Genomic DNA, 20,047 nt, shown 5'->3' with positions numbered 1-20,047 from the left:
GTGAGAGTGACGGGGGTGAGTTATCAGCTGGAGGGAGAGTGACGGGGGTGAGTTATCAGCTGGAGGGAGAGTGCGAAGAGCAGGAGCAGTAATGGAAGCTCATGTGAAGCAAAGACAGGGCTGTTGGTGCTGGACAGGGCTGCAGCACTGGGATTGACTGGGATTGGGCTTTTGAGACTGGGATTGACTGGGATTGGGCTTTTGAGACTGGGATTGACTGGGATTGGGCTTTTGAGTAGTAAAAGACATGGCTATGAGAGTTACGTTTGCACTGTGCTGATTTTCTTTTCGATGATTTATTTCCTTAAAAGCCCTAGATGCTCTTGATTACTGTGCAATCTCACCACCACTGTATCATTGTAGAGCTGAAGTGCATAATTATTTCTTCTTTTGTTCGGCAGCGGAATGGCGATGGTTCTCACAGGCCTTAGACAAACAAACACTGAGCCTGGAAACCGATAGTCATAGAGTAATAGACTGGAACTAGGTGTGTGAACCACCTTATCTACTGGAGATGTGAGAGGAAGGAGAGCTCTAATTGTAAATGGGCTAAGACTGGGTAATATGTTCACAGAAACATGGAGTGAGACTGAGTGACATTTTAGTCTGGGGGCTATAGCTGCTTCCTATCAACGGGGGAGATCATATCAGCACTTGAGGAAATCTCTTGCAGCAGTTTGTCGATGGGGGCAGCAGGATCAGTCAGCTTTGTTGGGTATCGGAAATCCAGAGCACGCAGCCAGCCAGCTCCGGCGCAGAATATCCTGGGGCTCGAACAACACAGGCCCAGCACACATACTAAGACAGAACTCACATGTTCAATCAATGTAAATTTAATTTCATGCCGACTACAAGAAGCAAATGTAATTGTATTGGTTCCAGTACTCTTTTGTTATGTTTTTAATGCCGCTCAGTATATTTATTGCCCAAAATGAAAATAGAATTTATTCTATTTCATTCTCCTGCAATAGGGATACATGTGAGCCGTGTAGCAGCAATAATAAATAACACTTTGACGTCATCGTGTTGTGACGGCAGGTATATTTCATGGTCTGTCAGCTATGCTAATATATAGTACCTGTGCGAGCTGTGACTTTGCGGTAACTGGGTTCACCATGTGAAAGATTATTCTCTCTCTTCCTGGGGTAGCTTGATTTTTGGCTACAATAGCTTCACTATTTGGCTTCTGAGAAGCTGTCAATCACCCCTGGAAATGCATGCAATGGTAGTGAGTACGGTTCTTCAAGTGGAGAAATGAAATTTGGGGACTCCTTCACTATGTCTTGTTTTATTTTCTGAGCACCATCGTTCCAGGGTTCCTTCTATTTTCAAATAGAATCCCTCAGGGAAAGAAACTACTTTGCACCATGCTTGCCTCTAAATATGTTGAACTGTGAGTTCTCTGCAGGTGTGGAAAACAGCTGTACAGTCTCCCCGATCAGAAGGAGAGGGAGAGAGTTGTGCTGCTGCTGTGTTAATGACACTTCCTGACACCAGCAGCTAAAATTCTGATTTTTAATTATTTTGTTTCAGCACAGGTGTTGAATGTGGGTTTTCTGAAATTGAGTACCACCACCACGCTGTGATCGGCAGAGGATGAGTATTGTAGATCGCCAGTTAGGTAAAGTACGGAAGCTTCCTCACTGGGTTTGCAGGCGATGGTATTTTCTTTTTTATCCCTAGAAGGCGGGTTGCATAGCAACCACCATTGGCGCCGACACTGTGGGTGCTCTGGGGCCAGAAGCACCTGAAGCGTCCCCAGACAGGGCAGGAAGATCAGGGCCCGTGGCAGGTGCCATGCCTGATCCCACGTGCTAGAGCAGTGTGCTCCAGGGAGAGAAAAACAAGCACCTGCCTGCAGTGAGTGTGTGTTCACACAATGCAAGCTTGCAAAGGTTAAGGCTTAACTGCTTCTACAGATTTCTTTCCTTTAGCTTATGTTTTGTTGACCTTTTAAGCACCTTTGTGTTTCCTTGCCAATTATAGCTGCTGTCTCTCTGAGAACGGGATTTTATCCACACACGCTTTACCTGCAAGCTCGGTGCTTTGTTTTGTACAGTCCCATTTCTGGGAGGTCTTCACACCTGCCCCCCCGTACCCCCAGAGGTCCTCTCTTCCAGTCCCAGTAGGTCTACACACCTGCCCCCGTACCCCCAGAGATCCCCTCTTCCAGTCCCAGTGGGTCTACACACCTGCCCCCATACTCCCAGAGATCCTCTCTTCCAGTCCCAGTGGGTCTACACACCTGCCCCCCCGTACCCCCAGAGGTCCTCTCTTCCAGTCCCAGTAGGTCTACACACCTGCCCCCGTACCCCCAGAGATCCCCTCTTCCAGTCCCAGTGGGTCTACACACCTGCCCCCCTGTACCCCCAGAGGTCCTCTCTTCCAGTCCCAGTGGGTCTACACACCTGCCCCCATACTCCCAGAGATCCTCTCTTCCAGTCCCAGTGGGTCTACACACCTGCCCCCCCGTACCCCCAGAGGTCCTCTCTTCCAGTCCCAGTGGGTCTTCACACCTGCCCCCCCGTACCCCCAGAGGTCCTCTCTTCCAGTCCCAGTAGGTCTACACACCTGCCCCCGTACCCCCAGAGGTCCTCTCTTCCAGTCCCAGTGGGTCTACACACCTGCCCCCCTGTACCCCCAGAGGTCCTCTCTTCCAGTCCCAGTGGGTCTACACACCTGCCCCCCTGTACCCCCAGAGGTCCTCTCTTCCAGTCCCAGTGGGTCTACACACCTGCCCCCATACTCCCAGAGATCCTCTCTTCCAGTCCCAGTGGGTCTACACACCTGCCCCCCTGTACCCCCAGAGGTCCTCTCTTCCAGTCCAAGTAGGTCTACACACCTGCCCCCATACTCCCAGAGATCCTCTCTTCCAGTCCCAGTGGGTCTACACACCCAGCAGAGGACTGAAGCAGAGTAATGATGCTTTTCTTAAATATGCTGATAGTGTAAAAAACAAGAAGTACGTATAATGTTCAGTTTCATGTATGAGATAATCTGTGATAATTGCCATTCATTAAAAAGAATAAATGCAATTATGTAAAGCAGAAAATGTGATAGCATCTCTCCTTCCTGACTAATAGTGTTGTTATTACGATTATTATTAATATGCAATCTCCCCCTCGATTCATAATTTCAAAATTTATTTTGATTTATAGCCAGAAAAGACCAATAGCAGTGCAGAACACCAGGATACGGTAGTATCTTGAGCAACAGAATTTAATGCAATTACAAATCATTAAAAACAGAATGGAATGAGTACACCCATGCATTCGTAATTAATTTACCAGGGAATTATATGTTAAAAATCACTCTCATAATGGACTAATTACTTATTCAATATTAATTATACAGATAATCAGTTTATGTGCAATTTGACTGATTATAGTCCAATCAACTTTTAATATTGTATTTACTTCAATAACTGTGCGGGCTGTGTCATAATAATGGTTTATCAAATTACTGGGAAGAGCCGCGCGTCTCCTGGCAGACGCTGTAGGAGAGCGCGTTCTTCCCAGTACAGGGCTGTTATTGAGGACGAAGGCAAAGGCTTGACATACCACACAGGGAAGGAGCAGGAGCTATAGGAAATATATAGCAGTTAGTCGGCTTCCAGTTACGGGCCACTAGGTGGAAATTCCACCGAGGAGGAAAATGCATTTATCTGTTGGGATGAATCTGAGCTGCCGGCACAGTGGAACCATGGTTGGCATTGCTGCCTTGCGGCAGGGAGTTTATTTCCTGGTCTGGGGTGCTCCAGCAGCTGCATGAGTTAGTATGTTCTTCCCGTGTTTGCGTGGGTTTCCTCCCACGGTCCAAAGACATACTGGTAGGTTTATTGGCTTCTAGGAAAATTGGCCCTGGGTGCAGGTGTGTGTGTGTCTGTTTGTGCCATGTGGTGGACTGGTGTCCCGTCCAGGCTGTCCCCTGCTTCATGCAAAATATTTGGTGCAGGACTTATGGTGTGATAACACCATCAATGTTTCCATTTCTGCGAATGCACTGTATATTGCGTGCCATGTGAACAGTCCGATAATATACAGACCTAATGCAGTAGACTATTGAAACGATGGTGAAACCCTGTGTTCACAATGCTTACAAAGTACTGTAATTCCACGAGTTAATTGCCTGAGCTGAATGCGACCTCATGGCATTCAGGAATCCGGGTCTTGTCATACTGTAGCACAGCAACATGCTTGCCAGACATCAGGCGCAGGATCAGCATGTGGAGGCAGTATGAGGGGATAACAGATGATTGCATATGATCTTACGTGCTTATTAATAGGTAGCAGCATAGATTTCCAATTGCCAATGGCAAGGCAGTGCAGCAGCATGGGGCCTTCAATGAGACTGTGGCTTGTGGTGTTTGTGGTGGCCTGTTATTTATTTTCTCAGGGCTTTTGAAATTACTGGGATCCCATGACACACAATTAAACTTGACATTGTGGTCTGTGTAATATACAATAACCTGCCTTGCACAACAAGTGATTGTTATTATAAATAAGAAATGTTTTGCCTGTGATTAGTTGTAAATTCCATGTACAAACATGAGCTATTTGTTAGATAATGTTCTGTAAAGAGAGATGATCACCTGTAATTACAGGGATGCTTCCGCTTCTGTGCTGGATTAGTTTGAATAATTCTAGTTAATATGGAATGGATCCTCTGTCTTGACTGAAGAAATGTCTGCTGCCAAGAGAGGTTCTCATCAATGATTAACCCTAAACTCCTTTCTTTCCTTTTAATTCCTGGACCTTTCCTGTTAGTAATAGCTTAGATACCTCTTTGTCTGCCGACACTCCTGTTTGTCTGTAAGGTGGAAGTATTCTTTCCGATTTATCTTTGTGCTGTGCTTTCAGTGTTAGAAATATACCAAAAGCAGGGGTTTAGAATAAGAACGTCAATGTAATTTAATAACTAATAACAGTTAATAGCCAGATAATTACACAGAGATTGTCTCATTACTTAATAATGACTGTCACTGTGTTGAGTTATAAATAGTATTTCACAGTATTTATTATCTGCAATTATCCTCAGACAAATGATATTTTTCATTCTCAGAAAATTCTCTGAATATTATATTGTTTTACCAGTGGGGAAACCCCCCTTCATCTTTTTGCCTTTTTGCAAAGAAACACAATCAGAAAGCATTAGTTTTCTTCTGGACTGAAAACAGAGCGGTAATGGTGCCCGGTGATCTCTGGGGGCTCCTGCTCCTGCCTGCAGCCGCTGTCCTGTTCGGGGTTTGGGGAAGGAGGCACCTTGAAGACAGTGCCAGCTGGGTCATCAGATTCTGGACCTTTCCTGTCACTGGTTACACTGCTGCTAGGCCATGTGCTCATGTCTTTGTCATTTCTTCTTCTTCTCACATCTCGGATCGCTGCACTGGAGTTCAGCATGGCTTCCAGTAGTCTGTCTCGGTTCTTGCTGCCTGTTGGCTTTGACTGCCACATGAGGAAGAGACCACTGTTTCCACTGCACCCCACTCTTTCAATCTCCGCTGTATGTCCAAGCGTCAGCATGGGATTTTATAGACGCCTTTCTGCAGACAGTCCGAAAGGCTTCCTCTCACCTTTCATTGATCGACCAATAGCACTGGGCTTCCCATAATTAAGTGTGAGTGTAAAATAATTACTGTGTTCAAACAAAATTAATTGTGGCTGAACTATTCGGTACATTGAACTGAACTATTCAGGCATGTTGTAGCAGAAAAGCAATGAGTGGTATAAATTGAGGCCTGTTGTGGGTCTGCTGTACTCACTGAAACAAGAGGCTGACCAATGATGTATTTATAGAACCAAATGTTCTGGTTTTAATGTAGTGGAGCATTTCAACATCTAAAGACTGTGGAGTTACAAGCAGAGCTGCTTGGCCATAAGGATTTCTCAAGAAAGCTACAACAGAGACATTTGTGGCTACTTGGGAAATGTAAGAATGGATTTTAGGTTGTAAATCAAAACCCTAGTTGGACTTATTAAAATATAGCAAATGTTAGCAGAAATGTGGAGTTAAGAAACTGCACATTAAATTTGCATGAGCATGCCTGTTCCTTGGAATCAAGAGGCCAGTGGGAATGCCATGAAACATTTCTAGTTCTGGGAAAATAGTTGCTAATCACCTTCATCAATAATTCTGTATACTTATTGCAGCAATTCTTTACACCACTCAGCACTTTTGCTGTTCCTTCTATAAACAAGAAGGTGTGTAGAACAAAGGTTTTGATTTTGTGAAGGTTTTCTCAAGCCTCTTTCACGGCCCCTCTTGCATTGTACAGCATTCTACAGTGTGTGGGGAAAAAAATAATCAAAGCAAACTCAACTTGTTCAGAAATGGATTAGCCCCATCCCTGCTGGCCCAGGAAGCAGGCGTGATTTATTGCGCTACCCAGTGTGTGCCTTTCCCCCGGCTCATAAAGAGCTCCATCACTCTTTCAACAGCTCTATCTCCTCCTTCGGAGTTATCTCCAGAGTTTGTGCCAGTGAGTCATTAGGATGCATTCAGTGCGTCCCATGGTGCAGTCTACTTGTCAGCCCTGACAGTAAAAACCAATGACTTGTGCCAGGAAATCAAACAAGCACCTATCCATCAAATGTGCTCTGTTTAAACACCTACTGTGCCTTCAGCCCACTCTGCCTTGTACGCCACATCTATTAGGCAGCGTTATTGCTGCGCCTTGGCGGCAGAGAGCAATTAGGAACAGAGGAGGGGAGCTGTTGAAATGTCACAGGGGAGGAAAAAGCTATAGTTGTAATCAAGTTAAATAACAAAGTTGGTGTTATAACATTGTTCTGCAGCAAAAATAATCAAATAAAATTGAAACAGACGCCAAGCCAAATGGCGACCATTGCTGTGAATAAATTGCTCCTAATGTGGCACATGTGGCTCTATTCAATAAAAGCTGATTTCTTCTTGTTCTGTGAAGTTTGATCTTTTGTCGATAACACTTTTTATAAATAAATATGTCGATAAAATTTGGCAAATAGGTATGTAGAACAAAAAATCCTAAGTGAAAGTAATGGCAAAAAGTATTGGACTCAAAAAAGATAATCATGTTACAAGCTGGTGCAATTCAGTTTATTATGTTATGTTTTACTCTTTATTTCATTATCCAAAGTACATCCAAAGTCTCTGTGGTATCTGCCCAGAGTAATAAAGTTTTTCCTCAAGTTCATTGTTATTCTTCCCTCTGTTATTTAATATCCTCCCATGATTAATGAGGGCCAGGGATTCTGCCGGATGCCGCTGCTCACCCGCAGACTGGCAGGTCAGAGACTGCGACACTATTCCTGTCCTGCAGCCTGTCGGACCGCTTTGCTATGGCTTTCCAAGCACTGAAGTAATACGCCCGTGTTTGCTGACTGGCTGAGCGATGGATTTTAAGGCAGATGTGGTGAAAGCTCTGTGCGTGGCGTCTGTCGTGATGACAGAGCGAGGTTGGGTCGAAATGAAATCTCTTAGTTCCTGGACATTTGGTCTAGCTGGAAGACGGCAGAAAACTACAATGGGAGTAGTTATAGTAGCAGTACATCTTTGGCTCCCAGATCCTTTTGCTTCATTCCTTCACAGTTTTTCATTATTTTAATTTCTCGGTTATCATCTCTTGTCTCTAGGGGGAGAGGTATCCTGTGGCTACCTCTTCACATTGTGGAATGTGTTTACCAAACTCCCTTGGCATACTGCTGTTTTGTCCTCTTTCTTTCATTTATCTATTCAATGATTTTCTATTTTTATATCTGTTGTGACAAGTGTTGCTGTAGGACCCTGAATACGGTGTCCCGGTCTGTCCTTGACCAGTGTCCAGTCGGTCTTTAAACCCTCAGATGGCTCACTGACCAGTGGCAGCAGAATCTTGTTTGTGTGGATCCATCTTTTCTTCTCTTCCGATCCTGTCCTTCATCTTATCGAGTCATATTTAATTTGTTTTGATCAAAGATTGGGGCCTAGTGACTAGTTGAAGACTACAAAAAGATGTTAAAAGGATAATTTTAACTTTCTGGAGAGGAAAAGTAATTTGTTTCCAGGATTTTTCCTTGAATTTACCTTGGATGTTTCCTTGACCATTGGCCTGTTTTAATTTAGTACACATTTGACTTCTGTGCAGTAATTAACTTATCTTTCAAAAATAAAGTTATTTTGTATTTTAAATGAATCGATTCAAATATTTTGGGAAGGAGTGAGGAGGTGGGGCATACAGTAACTAAGTCAACAGCTTTTTTGTGTGCAGCTCAGAAGACTGGAAATAGAAAATATTGAAATTTAATTTTTTGTAATCTCAGGATATTCCCTGGCTCTGAAGTGACAGCCTGACACCTCGCTGCATGAAAGTCGATGGCTATCAGGCTGAGAGCAGCGCGAGGAAAAGGATGATTTCCTTTAAGCTGTAAAGCAGGACAAGCTCAATTGCTAGGTGAACAATTGAGCTGTCAAACTCCCAGTTAATCATCTGTTTGCAGACAGCGCAAGTGTCACATGTTCAAATTAATAAAGGGGATAAAATGAGCATAGCAACTGCATTGACCTGAAAATTGTCAGTTTAAATTACTTTATCTAGTAAAGATGAGTTGAAAGAATGAACTAAGAGGATGCAGTTTTATGGAAACATGTTGAGAACACTTGGGTCCTATCTGTCTGCCCATCTAAAGTTATTTCCCCACATTCATAAAAACAACCTAAAAATCTTAGTTATAACTGAATCTGCTTGTAAGAACCTAATAATATTTAAGCTTGCACTCAGTGTCACTGAGATGACTGTTTACACATTTACTTTTCGTAAACATCCCTGGTGTGCAAAGGTCATCTCGGATATATGTAACAGACGCTTTCTGAGTTCATTGTTACCAATAGGATATTATATAGGTTCATATATTGTAGCTAATGAACAGTATACAGGAGTCTTTACTGACAGTGTAGCAAATTAAGCATTAAATACTATATAATAAACAAGCTATTAACACAAAAATAGAGTTCATAAGACATGTACGTATGAAAACCACACGAGGTGTTAAGCATGTTTAATCGTTAGGGATGAGTTAGCACAAGGTTGCTAATGCTCTGTTAATCTGGAACAGGTTAGCAGTTTATAAATGGAATTTGCCTCCGAGAATTTAATGTGTGAACTTAGAGTATTAAATCTGTTGTCCTGTAGCTATCCGGAGGACGGCGTGTGTGGTGATGAAGAACTGTGACAGCACGTTGCAGCTCTTATTATAGACAGGGCAGTGTGCAGTATGGATGTTCATTAAGTGCTGCTGTGGCAGTGCGGAGAGGTGCTGTGGTTTACTGAACCGAAGGAATTGAATACACTGCACTCAGAGTAATAGTGTGCGTCAGTGACAGCACTGCTGCTGGAATGCAGCGCAGACTCGGGTTCTTTCTGAAAAGGTGGTTCATGCAGTCACCATGGAGATATGGACACCTGCAGTGTTGGATCCCCAACTTCCTGAGCCCGATAGGGGACCCAGAGTTTCCCATCAAAGCCTCTAATTGGCGACCTTACAGCAGGCAGCAGGAAAGCGTCTGCCTGCCTGTATGTTAAGTCTCAGTCTTGACTGCCAGTCTCCCTCTTTTAAAGAATGCCAAGCAACAGCGTTTCACATGTCTTTAGCTGCTAGGGTGGTCTCTGCCCTGGGGGCATGGGAATAGCTTCTCTCCTCCAGTGCCAACTTGCAGAAATATAATTAAAACATCAATATGCACGGGCAAATCCACACAAAACGCCGAGAGATTGGGCAGAAGCCGTCTGTCTTCCTGGCTCAGCCTGGAGGAGGACGAAGCCCCCCCCAGCTGGGGAGCAGTAATAATCCAACAAGCCTGTTTCTGAAGGAAGGTTATTGCTGCAATAGGGAACCTTTCTCTAGTCTCTGTCACTTCACCTTGCAGCAGCCTGATAAACGGCGAGTGAAATCAAAAGGCAGCACATGCTGTGGTTTCTCTGGAGGGTTACATTATGTAGTTTATGCAGGAAGGTTGGCTGTTTCTCCTCTTTTTTTTTCCCCTTGCTTGTTTGTTGCAGTTTTCTTGGTAGTCACTTGAAGCAATTCTGTTCTGCCTCTTCAGTGACAGGAAAAATGTGAAGAGTCCCCATTAACATACTAGACGTAAAAATAAGAAGATAAGCATCTTGCTAATTGCTTATGAGGTGTCCTGCTGAGGCTCTGCGCTAACGACTTTCAAGCCGTCAGCATTGAAATATTCTGTCACCTACCTTTTAATATCTGCAGGGATGAAGCAGGCTGTCTTCAGGCTCGAGCACAAGGACCTGGCTTCCTGAAAGCCCAGCGCTTTCATTATCTCCTCTTCCATTTGACATCTTCTCTTCCCCGACTCGAGAGCCTTGTGTAAATTCTGAAGATCACTCCGGAGCGAAGCCCTGTTGGCCCCCCTTAAACTGCTTTGTGATGCAGAGAACCCATTTGCGCTTTTAGAACAAAAGAATGGCTTTTTTAATAATACTTGAGCCTTTAAAATGTGTTCTAGTAACAAGTAATGGGTGATTTGCAGCAGTATTAGAAAATATGGGGGAAATCTTGAATTAAAGACCCTTGGAACTTTACATGACAGATGATGAAAATAAAAAAGAAGTGATGAGAATAAAGGAAATGGTCTTAGTATTTGTGGCTTGATCGGTGATCTTGGGGTGGCTCAAAGGATGTGACATGCAGGATGTTCTGTTTTCAGACCAACCTGCAGGTGATTGAGGGAAAGGTGTGCACATCTGTCTGCATTCATCAACAGCCTTTATTAGAAATTGATGAGTTGACTTTTTCATTGAAACATAAATACAGGCTTGTAGACAGTAGTCTGGTTCATGCATGCAGTTAGCAAAGCTGCATCTTCTGAATGTGTCCCTGTGGCCGATTTTGATTGATGTGTTTTGCTCAGCTGTCCCTCAGTCAGCATGGGGTTGACAGATCTAGTGGAAATTAGTACGCAAGACTCTTCTGTGTGGCTAGGATATTATCATCTGTAAGCAACCAGCATGGTAATTGTCTTCTGTAACAGACCGGTTTTCTTTCAAACAATTTGTAAACGTAATCATGACACTACTGAAAAAAGAGTACATCCTGATCTGAGCTGAAGAACTGATGAAACCTACTGTACGTGACATTTCTTTATCACGGGGCCTTAAGGAAAAGAATATTAAACATGCCGTTCCTCCTGGTAGCATTGCCTGACAGTCTTGGCTGTAAAGACGTCAGAGTTTCGAACTGCTGTCCCTGCTGCTGCAGCTGAAGCTACAGAGCGAAGTCATAAATCCTCACAAGATGTAAACATCCTCCGCTGCCCCGTGTGGCAGGATGGGGAGGTCGTCCCCACACTCGGCTCCCCAGCTCAGCGCTGCTCCGCAAACACGTCAATTGGTTTTGTGTGGAATCAGTTTAAATGTGCTCTGAGGCCAAGGTCTTCTGAGCTAACTCTGTTAGCGGTGAACCACATTAGCTACACAAAGCGCTTTCAGGCATACCGTAATGAATGTTTCTTTAGTGCTTAACTGAAAAATAATTACAACAAAGGAGGGACCCCTGCTTGCTTTAGAAGAGAGGTAACCTTTGCTTAATAGCATCATCAAATGTTGGTTTCATCTGAGAATAAATTTTATTTCCTGCAAAACCTAACAGCCAGAGCTTTCTTCTGCCTCTGCTCCCTGCTGACAAAGTGGCGCCGCCTGGTAGCAGCATCCGGCGGCTTCATAAGCTCATAATTTTCCAAATTACCATATTTATTGGGGAAAATGTCGGAGACAATTATCAGAAACTTAACACAATTATTCCTTCTGCAAGCCAGATCGGATTCTGCCACTCCGGCCCGTCTCTGCGAGGCTGCTTGTCAGAAATTAATCATCTTTAATCACGTTAGGGCAGAAGGATTCACCAGGAAGAGTGATGTTTTATTCATTTGTTTGACCTCAGCCTCTACCTTGTTTCCTCTCCCGGTCTCCTGTGGTTTCTCCCAGCGAACCTGGCTGGGTTGTCACGGGGAAATGTTTTCAGTGCGGCTCTGCATGTGGTTTTGAGGGTCCGCAAGGCATGAAGTAGGGGTCTTTTAAAAATACCGTTAGATTTGATCCGGATGACGGCGCCTTGTGCTTTTTGGTCCAAGTGTGATTTTCTTGCACCAGTGTGGTGCCCGCCAGGACCTTGAGCAGTGCCACCCTTCTCCGGAGGCAGGCTGCCCTCTCAGCGGTCCCATCTTTGTGTTTTAAACTGTGTCTGCAGAGCCCTCGTTTACCGCAGTCAACATGGAGATGAGTGGAGGTGACATTGCCTCTCGGCAGGAGGGGAAATGGGAAGTTGAATTCTCTGTACCAGTGGGAAGTCTTTCATGTGCCGGTGTAGGTACTGTATGTACTGCGCTGCCACGGGTTGGAAACCACTGGGGAGTCCAGATCAAGCCGTTTCTGATGCACAGGGCTGCAACAGCTCCACACCTGCGGTGCCCATTGACAGGTTTTTCTCCTCCCTTTTCCAAAACTCCAAACATCCTTCTATAAAACTCCCTGCCCTCTCCACACTTCAGAGTCGCAGTATTGCTTTGTGGTTGCAAAGGCATTTGTATATCAGGCTCTTCTACATCGGACTCCTGTCTGACAGGGAATGGTCTAGTGTTGTAGCTATCCACCCCCTGGTCTTCTTGACCCACACAGGCTCTCACCTCTAGTTCTGTGCCCCACCTCTCTCTCTCCTTGACCAGCACACACCTGTTCAACTGTTACAGGCGTCCGACACCTGCGAGCAGGGTAACCTGCCCCTGGCTGCTTACTCCCCTAAACGCCCCACACTCTCTGAAGGGAACAGTCTTTAATAAAGGCGGAAGCTGTTTGCGTTAATGTGTCATGACATTTAATACTAGCGAACCTCAACATGAAGGCATGCCTATGTGTCATTACAATACTAAGTCACTGTTAATAACGGTCTCCTGTTTACATTACTGGCAGCAGATTGCCGTGTCAAAGCTGTTCAGCAAATGTCTTGACATCTTCCTGTTTTTATTTTCTTTGTCTCTTCATCTTCCATGTTCAATACTCCACAGAAATTAAGACAAATGAGCGTTCCATCCAACAGCAATGTGGACTGGGCGGGCACTTCTGATTAGGTCATGGCCGCCGGAAACCAGCACCGTGATCCTGGCTGGCAGGGGAGGAGGCAGTGAGGAGGGAGGAGCAGGTCCTGTGGCTCCCATGACCTGCCAGACCAGGGATCAGAGCTGCTGTGTTCACTTTGTGCTCCTGATAGAGAACAGATGCGTTTTTACACTTAGGGCACATCCAGCCCAGAGAACCCTGTTCATGTTTGTTGATGAATCGTGTTAATTAGCTTAAATTCTGCACTGAAAACAGCGATACTGTATGGATGCAGGTTGCATACCATGGATGCATCGCAGGTTTGATTAGATCTCAAGCGGACTAACCACAGTGTGGTCATGAAACCCAGCCCGTTTCGCCACGGGCCGCTGATTGGAGAGCAGGGCTTGGGGGCTGAGAGGGAGACGGTGCGTCTTGTTTCTCACACTGGGGTGGAGCTCCAGCTAACCCGAAAACAAAGCAGAAAGGGCAGGACTCGGGACCTGGCAGAAGTAAACAAAAAAAAATCTGATTCAGAGTTTTGCTTTTCTACAAGAAATCATTGATTTTGGTGCTGTTTACTTTGTGATCTCTTTAACATTGTTTAACATCAGTTTATTAGTTTATCTAGTTTATTTAGTGCATTCTAGAATTGTGGGGTTTGGTTTTGCAAAGCCTTAAGCAAGGGCAGTGAGGGTTCAGAGGGTCTGTGAATTACTTTCTGTAAGATTCAGCATGGAAATGTCAGTTCTGCCCAGAAACGGAGAGAGGACTTCTCGGTGAAATCAATTCTATGGATTGCAAATTCCCCTTAAGATCTTTGCTCGGCTCTCCCTTAAGCTCAGGCATTAGTTAACCAAAGAGAAAGTAGAACCAATTCTATGTAAAGGTTAGGTTTTAAAAGTCATGCACAGACAGCACTCGGAGCCTCGCAGGAGTGGAGATCCCCACTGGCTTTTATAGCGATGTATTACAACAGCAGCTCCAGCAGCCAGAGCAACTTCTTAACGCTTGTTTAACATGGCTGTCAGTGGCCTCTGTTCTGCCTGTCTGGCACAAAGGTTATGGGATCCACTTGTGGTTTCATTATACACTGTAATATAAAGGTTAATAGCATTAGCCATCTTGCGGTAGTGAGTGATTAACATGAAGGGGTTTTCTGTGTGTACTCAGAGCTGCATACTTGACTGGGAAGGTTTGAAATGTGAAGGATCACCATTATTAAAGAGGTGTGAATGTCTGGACAACAATAACAGAGCAGTGCCTTTGGCTGAGAGTCGGAAGGGACGGAGGAGTGTTCCAGTGCGTGGAAGTGGCACTGCATGCGCCTGTGCCCACTGTGACAGTGCCATACTGCTACCTGACCTCGCACATGTGCTCAGTCTCTGGGTGTTAATTGGCATTTTAGTCAGGAAACAGATGGGTTTGCCGACTGGCATAATTGAAACTGAGAGACAAAAGCTTCAGGGATTTGAAAGAAAATTATGTAATGCACTGTTACTGATAGAGAATGTAAGTTCAACATATATTGTGCAGTATGTTAGGCAAGAGGTATTATTCAGGTCTAGAGTGCGGACTCACCTGGGTGATGGTGGTGCTGAATGTCACATGCCAAAAACATTGTTCCAAGAAGGCACACAAACATGTTGTCACCATGCATTCAAATGTCTACCCAAAGTGCATATACATTGTCTACAGAGTTTCTGAACTTTAAGATTCCATTCTGGATGATGAATCAAGAGATACTGATTGGAGGGGATCTTGGTGCTCTCGTTGCAGAAGCAGCCCAGCAGCTCCAGCTGCTTCTGCAGATCTCTCGTCTGATTGCGCCAGAGCTGAGACCAAAGGGACGTGAAAGTTCAGTCATTTCAAGACTGAGGCGCACAAGAAGCAATTGCAGAACATCTCATTGCAGGTCTGCCTTCCAGAAAAAAATATGACAGGAGGTATATTTGAAAGACATTAGAAAGTTTTCTTAGGAAAGGATTTAAAGAATTTAAAAATGCATTAAGGGAACTTTCAGAGACACCTAACATGTGGATTATAAACATAATTAACATTTAGATGAATGCATTCAAGGTTGAATACAGACATATAATATTGAGCTGTTGCATATTCATTAGGTCCAATTAATTAATGATGGATTCTGCCATTGAGTCGTGATGGAACACTTGAAAGAATCCCACAGCTGGGAACCGGTGATGGCCGTTCCAAAAGCCGAATAGTACAGCAGATACAATACGGTGTCGGAGTTAATGTCCCTCTTCCTGCCCAACATAAAACAAGTTGATTTGAGGTTGTGGATTATTAATGTGACAGCACTGCTTTACATTCTAATGAACCCTTTTTGGTTGCTTCAGAATGATTAATTCCTTCCCTGGAGCCCCATTCAGCAGATGTGTCATAATTCTGTACAGGTTAAACAAGAGGCCGCTGGCAGTGGCAAGCAATTTATTTAACAACAGACTCATATTTTCCGGAGTTCTTTTGTGATCATTAAGCCACTAATAATGGCATTCATGGACAAAATTGTGAAACTCCAGGAATAAATCGCCAGGGAGCTATTGGACAAATGTGTATCACTATCAGTGTTATTGCTGTATTATTGCTAGTCATAGGAAAAGGGATGCATGTATTGTTGTACCTTAATGCATCCATTATTTTATCGGACTGATAAACCTTCTCATTAAAAATGAAAGTAGACCACGTGTTCCAAGTAGATGTCATGAATGCCTCTGTGTTTATTTATAACTCAAATAAGTAAATTAGTCAGGCAGCCTGTTTTCTTCAGTGTGTTCCTATCCTACATTTCCATTTGATGTATTAACATCTGTAGCATCAAAGTGGATTTTGCATAATATTTTATTTATGCGCAGCGTGAGAAACCCCTGTCTGTCTGTAATAAACCAGAAGGAGGGACAGATCACCAGGGCTCTGACTCATGTGGGATCTCCAGTCTGATGTCACTTTGCTACCCGTTACCAGACAAACAATAGACTTTTTTTTAATAAAACATCATCATTAAACTTTGAAGATTTCCCTGTTGATTATATTATCGAGGTAATTCCCCACATTAAGGTATGCATCTCTAAAACACTGCTCTTGTTTTCAATTAAAGGGCAGGGTTTTTGTGCACAATCTATCTGATCAAGTAAAATCTTTAGCAGGTGCAAGTTGTCAATTTGAGTGTTTGTTTACATGAGAAACAAACAATGTTTTTTTGTTTTCTCTCAGTTCATGACAGCTTCTTTAGAATAAAAATTGCTGCCTTTATAATTGCTCTGTAATTACTTTTTCATGAATTCATCCTGGCTTGGAATGACTCTCGGAGGCCATGGGCCCGAGCAGCACTGAGGACAGAGACCCCAGTGAGTCCCGGGACTTTCTGGGTTTCATTCTGCCTGAGCTGGGGGCATTTGGTTGTCTGAATTTCCAGTTCTACTGTCAGTGAGGAGTTTAGGTTCCTTGTAAAAACATATTGTTCTCCACTACTAGGAGTGAGCATCGGTGGGGGTGTCTGTAGGTGGGAGAGGAGAGAGAGTCTCCTAAGAAAGCAATGAAGTAAAGTTGGAATGTGGACCACTGTGCTCCCGGAGATGTGGAATCAGCTATTTCATCTGTGTGGGATTTTTAGTCTACAGGCTTTCTTATCTTTTGCAGGTTGCTTAAACACTGCACGTCTGCCCATGCATATTCCTGCAAATAAATCTTCGAGGTGTAGGTGTTCAGCTCCTGTTGAGCAGTAGGAAACCCTTTAGCAGATAAATCTATGGGAAGTCTTATTGGACGGCGGACATACAGTACTGCATTGCCAGGCACGTTGAGTATTAAGCACTGTTTGAAAGTGGCTCGGTCTCCTGCACAAAGATAGTCACTGTCCAGAGATTGTCGGTTGTTTGTTGTATTGTTTCCCATACCAAGTGGAGTTTTGGGCTTTACTGCAGCTCTAACCCAAACTTTCTTCAAAATATGGTTCTGTACACACCACACCATAGGCCAGTTTTGTCAGGCTGACAGAGCTGAGACTGGGATTGATCGGTTTGACAGTTTTCTTTACCTTCCCTTGCTCCAAGGCTAACTGTAGACTCTATGGGATAAAGCTGAGTATTGGCAGCTCACTGAAACCTTTGCTTAAAAAATTACACTGTGTGCATGCTCTGTGGAGTCAGACATCCAGCGCCATGCATTCAAATGAGCAGGAGGGAGAAATGTTACCGGGAACTGTCAAAGCTGACAGAGGAATAAAAAGATGAGAGTTTTTTTCTCATTTTTCTCCATCCATCAACCATCAAAAACTGCTGTTTCAAGCTGATGGCAAAAATCACACGCTCACAGAAAAGACCCTCAAATGGAAGAAACAGTACCTGATTTTCTGCATGTTTATAACCTGCATGATGAATGGGGAAAAAAACAGGCTGAAAAGATGAATTGGTGTAAGTTTCTTCATGCTAATTGCAATGTATTTTAATGAGGTCTGTCACGAGCAATACCTAGGATTCTGGCTAGAGCTCTTAAAACACATTCAGATAGAGGGAGCTAAACACCACCTTGCTCATGTTCAGCTCAGAATTGTCAAAGAACGATGGTCAGTGTATCTCTGCATTCAGGTACAGTAAAGAGCTCTCAGTGAAGTTTCTCCCCCAATCATTTGTAGAAACAATTATACAGAATGAAGAGCTCAGAATGTTTATTTTTAAAGTATAGAAGGCTTTTGTTTGTGTAGATGCTAATAGGTCTAGTCAATGGTTGCTCTTGTACTTTATTTCCTGTGCCTTGTGTAACGGATTAATAAAAGTTGCAGAAGCATTTTTGACAGTTTTCTATCACTGACTCTTTAAGCAGACCGAATACAGCATTTTTTGTTTGCAGTTTCAATATTGATACCTTTACTCCTAGATTTATAGAGTACGTTATAATCAGAAAGGTCAGTAGTGTGGTGCGTCAAGGGCTTAATGTTGGACTTGGGCACCTTCTGTTTGGGATTTTGTAGGTTCTCTCAGTTCTTGTGGGTTTTCTCAGTGTGCTTTGATTTTGTGATTTTGTCTCATTGTGATGATACAGTAAGTGCATTGGGATAGACCGGCACCCTGTCCATTGTTTATTCCCACCTTGTTCTCAGTGTTTTTGGGATAGGTTCCAGATTGCCGAGACCATTCCCAGGAATAAGCAGCTTTTTGGTCATGAATGGGTTGATGGGCAAACAGGAAGTATTTGCGATTGTCTGCCACTGTGTGTGGCGCTGTTCGTGCTCAGAGTGGGTGGGTGACCAGGAGCAGATCCCAGTAGGGACAGATAGAGCTGCAGGCATCACAGAGATGTTGCACACTATTAATAAACTTGTAACCATGCAAGAAAGAAATATATGAAATGTTGCAAATAGGAGAACACCATTCAGCCCGTCTTGCTTGTTTGGTAGTTTAGTAGTTAAGCGAGTATGTATTATAGTAAAATATTGAATAATGTATAGAAGGTTAGCGGATCGGGGGAGTTCATCTGCCCTCCTCATTCCCCCGTGTGCGGTAACAGGCTTTGTAACCATGAGATAAAATGGGTGGGAATTACAAAAAATAATTGGCAAGTCTAAATTTAGAAAAAGAGCATAAAATTAGTATATTAGGAAACATCATTAAAAAAATGAGCACTAAAAGCACTAAAGAGAAGGGATCACATAGCAGCACAGTGCTATAGTTATTACTCAGCCAAGAGGCAATTAAAATGGTGTACCTTTTTATTCTGTAACGGTAATGGCACATCATATAATTTAAAGAATACTGTAATTTTCTTTAATGGCAGCACAGCCTCCCAGTTAGTCCTGGCAGATCTCCACCTGTATGCACACTGTCTTGTTAGCAGTGGAAGGCTCGGTTCATTGGGGTTTTGCTCTCAGGCTCATTAAACAAACAAAGGCATCGTTAGCAGAGCAGGCAGAGACTCCGCTGCAGGGCTGGACTACATTATTCGCTCTTCATCTCGGTGCTGAAAAAGCTCAGTCACAGTATGCAGACATAGCTTGTAGTCTTGACACTTGTGACACATGGCAAAGAGATGGAAGTGAGTGCTCTGGGAATTGGAAAGAACTGGTGCTAGTTAGCCGTCTTCCTGTGGTAGTTATAGTAATTATGAAAATCCCAGACGTGAAACAGATCGTTTGTCACGCAGAGCCTGAGCTGGGCACAGTCTTACCCCAGCTATTTGCTCACCTGGCCCATTTCCCCACCTCAGCATCAATAGAAGCCCAGACTGAAAAGCTGATGGTTTAATTGCAGTGAAACCTACAGATTCACAAGAAACCACGTGTCTGCTGCCAGTCCGAACGTGGAGTGGGCTTGTGTGCATGTGAGTGGGTATAGCCTTCGCAGATATACTGTAGGTGCAGTGTCCTCCCCCCTTTAGCTAATAGTATGGAAACAGCCTCGACCTGTCTAATGAAATACTCATCATTATCTACATGTAGACAGATCTGATGCTCTGAGATTAATGTTATCACTTCATTTTGCCTGCATCACCTGCATGAATGTCAATGAATCCATCCTCTCACTTCAATAAATCTATCGACACATTGTTAGACTCAGGAAGAAAATTAAGTGATTAAAATAAATTGCTTCTCATCTTGTCTGACAACCAACTGAAATCTGCTTTGCGATACAGGTTCACGCTGGTTCCCTTCTCTCACACTTTCTGTGTTTGAAGCAGCCGGACCAGGAATTAACAGATTTGCATGTAAAGTGCCAGGCAGCACTGCTACACACCAGCATATTTACTGGGGCAGGAGGTGTTCTAAGTGTTGGCTAAAACCAAGAAAACAAATCCATGCTTTGTAACTTTTGTGAGGATAATGCTCAATGATGATTTACTTTGTAGAAGAGTGTAAAACTTCTGCCTTGTTGGACACAACTTTTTGCAAATTAAAACTTCATCTTTCAAAAACAGCAATTTCTATCATTCATTTACAGGAACATAACCCAAACTCCCTATGACTGGAGTTCA

General features: G+C 43.7%; 1 long non-coding RNA gene across 5 annotated transcripts in view; it reads left to right on the top strand.

The window, feature by feature from the left end:
• Window positions 1–20,047, top strand: part of LOC148648423 (uncharacterized) — a 164,836-nt gene that overhangs the window by 135,449 nt on the left and 9,340 nt on the right. The gene's annotated exons all lie outside the window — the stretch shown is intronic.

Source organism: Lepisosteus platostomus, chromosome 15 (assembly GCF_059453375.1).
Source record: "Lepisosteus platostomus isolate fLepPlt1 chromosome 15, fLepPlt1.hap1, whole genome shotgun sequence".
Taxonomy (NCBI): Eukaryota; Metazoa; Chordata; class Actinopteri; order Semionotiformes; family Lepisosteidae; genus Lepisosteus; species Lepisosteus platostomus.
This window is presented reverse-complemented; position numbering and strand designations above follow the sequence as displayed.